We start from the raw sequence: 6,000 nt of genomic DNA on the forward strand, positions 1-6,000 counted from the left end.
AACTGCCTCAACTCTTGCATCTCTTGGTCAGACATTGAATACAGCTTCCCCACCGGGAGCTTGGCCCCCGGGACCAGGTTGATTTGGCAGTCGTTGGGCCTGGGGGGGGCAGCTTGTCAGCCTTTCTCTCGCTGAACACCTCCTCATATTGTGGTGGAACGCGCCCCTTCTCCTCCAGAGTCACCCCAGCAACCCTGGCCATAGTCATTCTTGGTTCCTTCCCCCCCAGGCAATGTTCCAAGCAGTGAGCCGACCCAAAGGTGAGGGATCGTTGATGCCACAACACCACTGGGTCATGGAGTGCCAACCAACTCCCAGAATAATGGGGGGTCCTGCCAGTGTGGCCACATGAAAGGCAATGGTTTCCGTGTGCCTAGAAACCCTCATCCTCATCGGGGGTGTCTGGTGTGTCACTCCCCCCTCCCGTAGCTCTCTGCCATCAATGGTGATCACTTGCAAGGGGAAATCTAGTGGCAACAGGTGTAGTTGGTGCTCCAGAGCGAAGTCTCTGCTGAAAAAATTGCAAGAAGAACCCGAATCAAGAAGAGCGTGGACTTCTACTGGGTGCCCATTAGGAAGTTCCAGCACCACTTCAGCTGCTATGCCTGCCTTGGGAGGGTCTGGTTGGGGCTCTTCTACTGGTTGCCCGCCTGGCTGCTGCCCCTGTTGATCTGCAGCCAGGTTCTTTCGTTTCCCTGCACCTGAGCCTTCTCTCCCTCCTCCTCTTTGCCTGCTGCCCCCATCATGCCTTGCCAGGCTTTTTTCTGGGGACAGACCTTCGTGAAATGTCCAGGGCGCTGACAGATGAAACACTTTTTGGCAGTTTTCCAGTCCCTCCCCTCTTTCTTCCTGAGCTCACTGGCGTTTGAAAACTCTCGCACACGGGCTCCACCGATTTCCATTGGCTCAGCTGCTGGCAGATTGTGGGAAGTCCCTGTTGGCATCTCAGGCATGCGGCCGCCATGGAAACGCTCCCCTCTGGCTTCCTGCCTTTCCTGAGCGTGCGCCTCCTGCTGTACCCCAATGGCCAACGCTGCTTTACTTAACTCATCCATGGAATGTGGGCGGGGGGCTCTGGATAATTCATCTTTTACCTCGAGATTCAAACCTGCCTCAAACAGAGCTTGCAGGGGTTCAGAATCTAGGTCCCAGCCTAGCTTGTGCACTAGCATCGCAAAACGCGACCCGTAGCTCCTGATGGTCAGAGACCCCTGCTTGAAACTCAGCATCTCCCAGCAGACTTCCGGTCAGCGCCAGCGACAATGGCGGCACTCTTCTGATCTTCCAGGGGAGCCGCTCCGGGAATTGAGGGTCTGCTGCTGCGGCGAAAGCAGCAACCCGATAGAAACCACAGGCAGTAAGAGCCTGTGGACCTGGGATCCGGCTGACACCTTGAGCGCCTCTCTGGCTCGCGAGGAGACCTCTTTCTGAGGCTCCGTCGCGAGGCTGGGTAAGTGCGCGGTGTTTTGGATCAACCGCTACGTTCCCGGAGTGAAGCCGCACAGCCGTTGTCGGAGAGCGCTGATTTCTTTCTGGACAATTTGGTTTGAAAAAACAACTACCCGTGAGTAGAACCAATTAAAAGAGCTAAGATAAGATTAAAGGTGCAAGGACTTAAATATTGATTGGAGTCTTTTAAAAAGAAAAATTAATCTGGCGTTAATAGCGGGAAAGTGTAAACAGGAAGTCCACTTTTCGCTCTTGTATATCATCTGAAGCAAAGGCACCATAAGCAAAGATCCTGCAATTTTATTTGCAAGTTTAAATATCCGCAGTTTTAAAGTTTTTTCTTTTTTTTGGAGAGTCTTTGTTTTCAACAATATTGGACCTAAAACCTTTTCATCACTGACCTGGGAACAGGCTGTCTGAAGTATTATTTTAAAAAAAAGAAAGAAAAAAGACTAGTCAAATTATTACCATTTGGATAATTGGAAGCGTTAGAAGTTTAAAAGTTACAGTTTCATCTTTCTCTTTCTGCATTTAAAATGGAGTCTGGATACATTCTTTTCTCCTTGTTTACTTCTTCACGGATCTGACATGGCATTTGGAATATAACTTGTATCCCTCTAGTGGGGAAACTTGGAAAACTTTGAAACTGTTACAAATAACTTTCAGATGAAAGTGGCAAATGGAAGCGTGAGAATTAACCTTGAACAATAAAATGCAGACCTCGGAAGCAATAACAAACCTACTGTACAAGATAAATTGCCAGCTGGAAGGCCTTCTAAAGAAACTTGAGTTTATAAATGGACGGGACAGTGGACAACAGGAAAAGAACTTTCTTGACCAGGCTGACTTATTGGAAGGAAAGGATGGAGGAGAGAGTGAAGCTATATTTGAGCCATCTAGGAATGTACAACTGCAAACTGTGGATTATAAATTAAGGACAGATGGTAAAGATATGGCAGATGGACAGGCGGGGACTACAGGATGCCAATCCGGTCTGATCAAGTGCAAGGACTCTGTCTTATATGGATTTTGGGACTGTGGAGATATGGACATGGACTTGAGTTTAAAAGAGATGGATGGGCTTGGGGTCTGTGGGACTAGAGGTATTTGGATATATCTCTTGAAGAGTAACACCAATTATAACCCCACTTGTGGAATTTTGGTTGACCTACAGAAAGGTTGCAATTTTAACGTTAGGATGAAATTCTTCAGAGATGAGTCAGATGAAATGAGAGAGTACAAAAGAGAAATGAAAGGGTATAAACGAAATATGCAGAAGGGACTGGGAGGAAATCTAAGAGCCTCGGATATTAGATTTCCAGATTAAGTAACAATAGGGAATTCGATGGGAAGGTCAGGCAGCCACTGGGACCAGGGGGGTGATGGGGGGGGGATATTTGGGGAAAGCAAAGTGTGTAAATTTCATTTTAAGTTTAAAAGTTATAGTAAATTGCCAAAGTGTTGGTGAAACTATATAACAGTGGATATAGGTTTATTGGACTTTGTATAAATTGGGTGAGACTTTATACAATTACTTTTGGATAACTATGATGTTATTGAAGATTAAGAAAATGTTTAAATATATTAATTAAATATATGGGAGGGATTTGCTGAAACAATATTTGAAGCGGAATACAAAAGTGGGAGGTGTGAGGAAGTCATAGAAACAAGCAAATGAAAGATGGGTTTAAATGTATTATTTTTTTGTATTTTTTTTCTTTTTTTCTTTTTGTTGTATGTCCTTTTTTGTCTTTTTCTCTTTTTTTGTATTGTTGAAAATCAATAAATATTATTAAAAAAAAGAAAAAAAGAAACTCAGCATCTCCCTTCGTGTCACACTCCCCTCCGCCTCGCTGGAGAACATAGCGTCCATCGCCTGATAAAATTTGTCCAGGTCTTTCAAAGCATCATTCCCCGCTGCTATGAGCAGTCTAATCCATTCGCGAGCACACCCCTCAAGGTGTCCAATTATGAAAGCAACTTTCTCCCGGTCGCTAGCAAACTCCCCTTCTTGCAATTCCAACGCATATTGTATCTCTGTTTTAAACGTATTGTAATCTTGGGGCTTTCCTCCAAACTTATTTTTTCCTCAAGGGAATAAAGTTTGTGAGGAAAGCGACCGAGGCACCCGAAGTTCCCTTCCTGCAGCGGCTCTGAGCGCCCCGGGAGCGTGCTTGCTGGAGGAACCAGAGCAGGGAAACGTCTTTGCACCCATGTCTCTTCCTTTTGCACCCCTTTGCCATGTAACCTGCATGTAACCCAACCAAGTGGCAGTCACCACCTGTAGGCGGGGTTCTTCCTTTCTCTTCAGTTGGAGGAACCCAGTTGCAACTACCTCGCTTTGTTTCTTTGGTTGCCAATTCCCGGCTTTTCCGACCGCATTCTGAACCTTGTAATTTCTTTTTTTTTTTTAATAAATTTTTATTGATTTTCCAACATAAATTATAACACATTACAACTTACAATACAAAGACAAACAAACATATAAACATGTATAATTTCATAAACTTTTTTTTTCTTAAACCCAATTTCAACGACTTCCCCATGCCTCCCTTTTCTGCATCCCTGTTTTAAACTTTTTCAGCAACCCCTAATCTCAATTACTTATAATTCACTTTCATTAACCTTTTTCTCTTACCCAATCATTTATCGCTGCAAATCTGCTTTGCCTTACCCATGACATTTTAGCACTCAATAATTTTACAACAGTTCTTGAGGTAAAGTTTAAATTTCTTCCAATCTTCTTCCACCGTCTCTTTTCCTTGGTCACGGATTCTGCCCGTCATCTCAGCCAGTCCCATATAGTCAATCACCTTCGTCTGCCACTCTTCCAGCGTGGGTAGTTCTTGTGTCTTCCAATACTTTGCTAGAAGAACTCTTGCTGCTGTTGTAGCATACATAAAAAACGTCCTATCTTTCCTTGACACCAATTGGCCTACCATGCCCAGGAGAAAAGCCTCTGGTTTCTTATGAAAGGTACACTTAAGAACCTTCTTGATTTCATTATAGATCATCTCCCAGAAGACCTTAATCCTTGGGCACGTCCACCAAAGGTGATAGAAAGTACCTTCCGTTTCATTACATTTCCAGCATTTGTTATTGGGCAAATGATAAATTTTTGCAAGCTTGACTGGGGTCATGTACCACCTATAAATCATTTTCATAATATTCTCTCTTAAGGCATTACATGCCGTGAACTTTATACCGGTGGTCTTTTTACAACACTTCAATTCAAATTGGGCTTGGATTTCAGTTTCCTGGAGGGATGGGAATCTAGATTGGAGCAGCAAGGCTATTGAAATCAGTGGGGCTTTCTTCAATGTAAGTGGGGGCTCAGATTTCTCTTTAGTAAAGGAGAAACCCTTGGCTGCTGCTATATAAAATAAGGGTCTGGAGCCCAGCAAAATGGTTCCTTTCCTTTCCTTTCCTAAAAATGACCTGCCTTGTCCCCACAACAAGTGGAATGGCAGAGTGTGGGAATGTTCAGGGTGGCAGGAGACGATATATTGTTTATTTTTTTTAAAAAAAAGCTTTTTATTAAAATTTCAAAAATTATATAAAGACATAACAAAACAAAAATACAAAAATACAAAAATAGAAACAGACAAGAATAATAATAATAAAAAACAAGTATATTTTCTATCTCTTATTTTCTTGTAGCTTACTTCCCCGACTTCCTCATACCTCCCCTTTCTGTATTCCAGTTTCTAATTTATTGATTCAGCAAATCCTTTCCCTAAATTTCATTTAATTTTTAACCTTTCTTTTCTTTTTACTTATCCGTTACAGCTGGAAACCACATAAATTCTAAACCAGCGTCATACTAACATTCATTAATTTTGCAATGTTTCTTAAGATAGTCCTTAAATTTCTTCCAATCTTCCTCCGCTGTCTCTCTCCCCTGGTCTCGGATTCTGCCAGTCATTTCTGCGACGATATATTCTTTATTAATATCCTTCCTAACTTGCACTATTGGGACGCAGGTGGAGCTGTGGTCTAAACCACAGAGCCTAGGGCTTGCCGATCGGAAGGTCAGTGGTTCGAATCCCCACGACGGGGTGAGCTGCTGTTTCTCAGTCCCTGCTCCTACCAACCTAGCAGTTCGAAAGCACATCAAAGTCCAAGTAGATAAATAGGTACCGCTCCAGCGGGAAGGTAAACGGTGTTTCCGTGCGCTGCTCTGGTTTCACCAGAAGTGGCTTAGTCATGCTGGCCACATGACCAGGAAAAACTGTCTGCAGACAAATGTCGGCTCCCTCAGCCAGTAAAGCAAGAGGAGCGCCGCAACCCCAGAGTCCTTCGCGACTGGACTTAACTGTCAAGGGTCCTTTACCTTTTTAACTTGTGCTAGCAAGTTCCTTTACTTACCAGAGTTTACATTCCCCTTCTCACGCAAGCAGAAATCTGGTTGCAATTCAGTCTCTGTGAGATTGAATTGTATGTTCCTGGAAAGACCCCATTTTAAATCCCTCCTAAAAGAATAAAGACACCACAGTCTTATTCATAAGCAATAAAAAGAAACTTTACTCAAGATCAGGCAGAGCACTATAA

The sequence above is a fragment of the Podarcis raffonei genome, chromosome 2 (assembly GCF_027172205.1).
Source record: "Podarcis raffonei isolate rPodRaf1 chromosome 2, rPodRaf1.pri, whole genome shotgun sequence".
In the NCBI taxonomy this organism is placed as follows: Eukaryota; Metazoa; Chordata; class Lepidosauria; order Squamata; family Lacertidae; genus Podarcis; species Podarcis raffonei.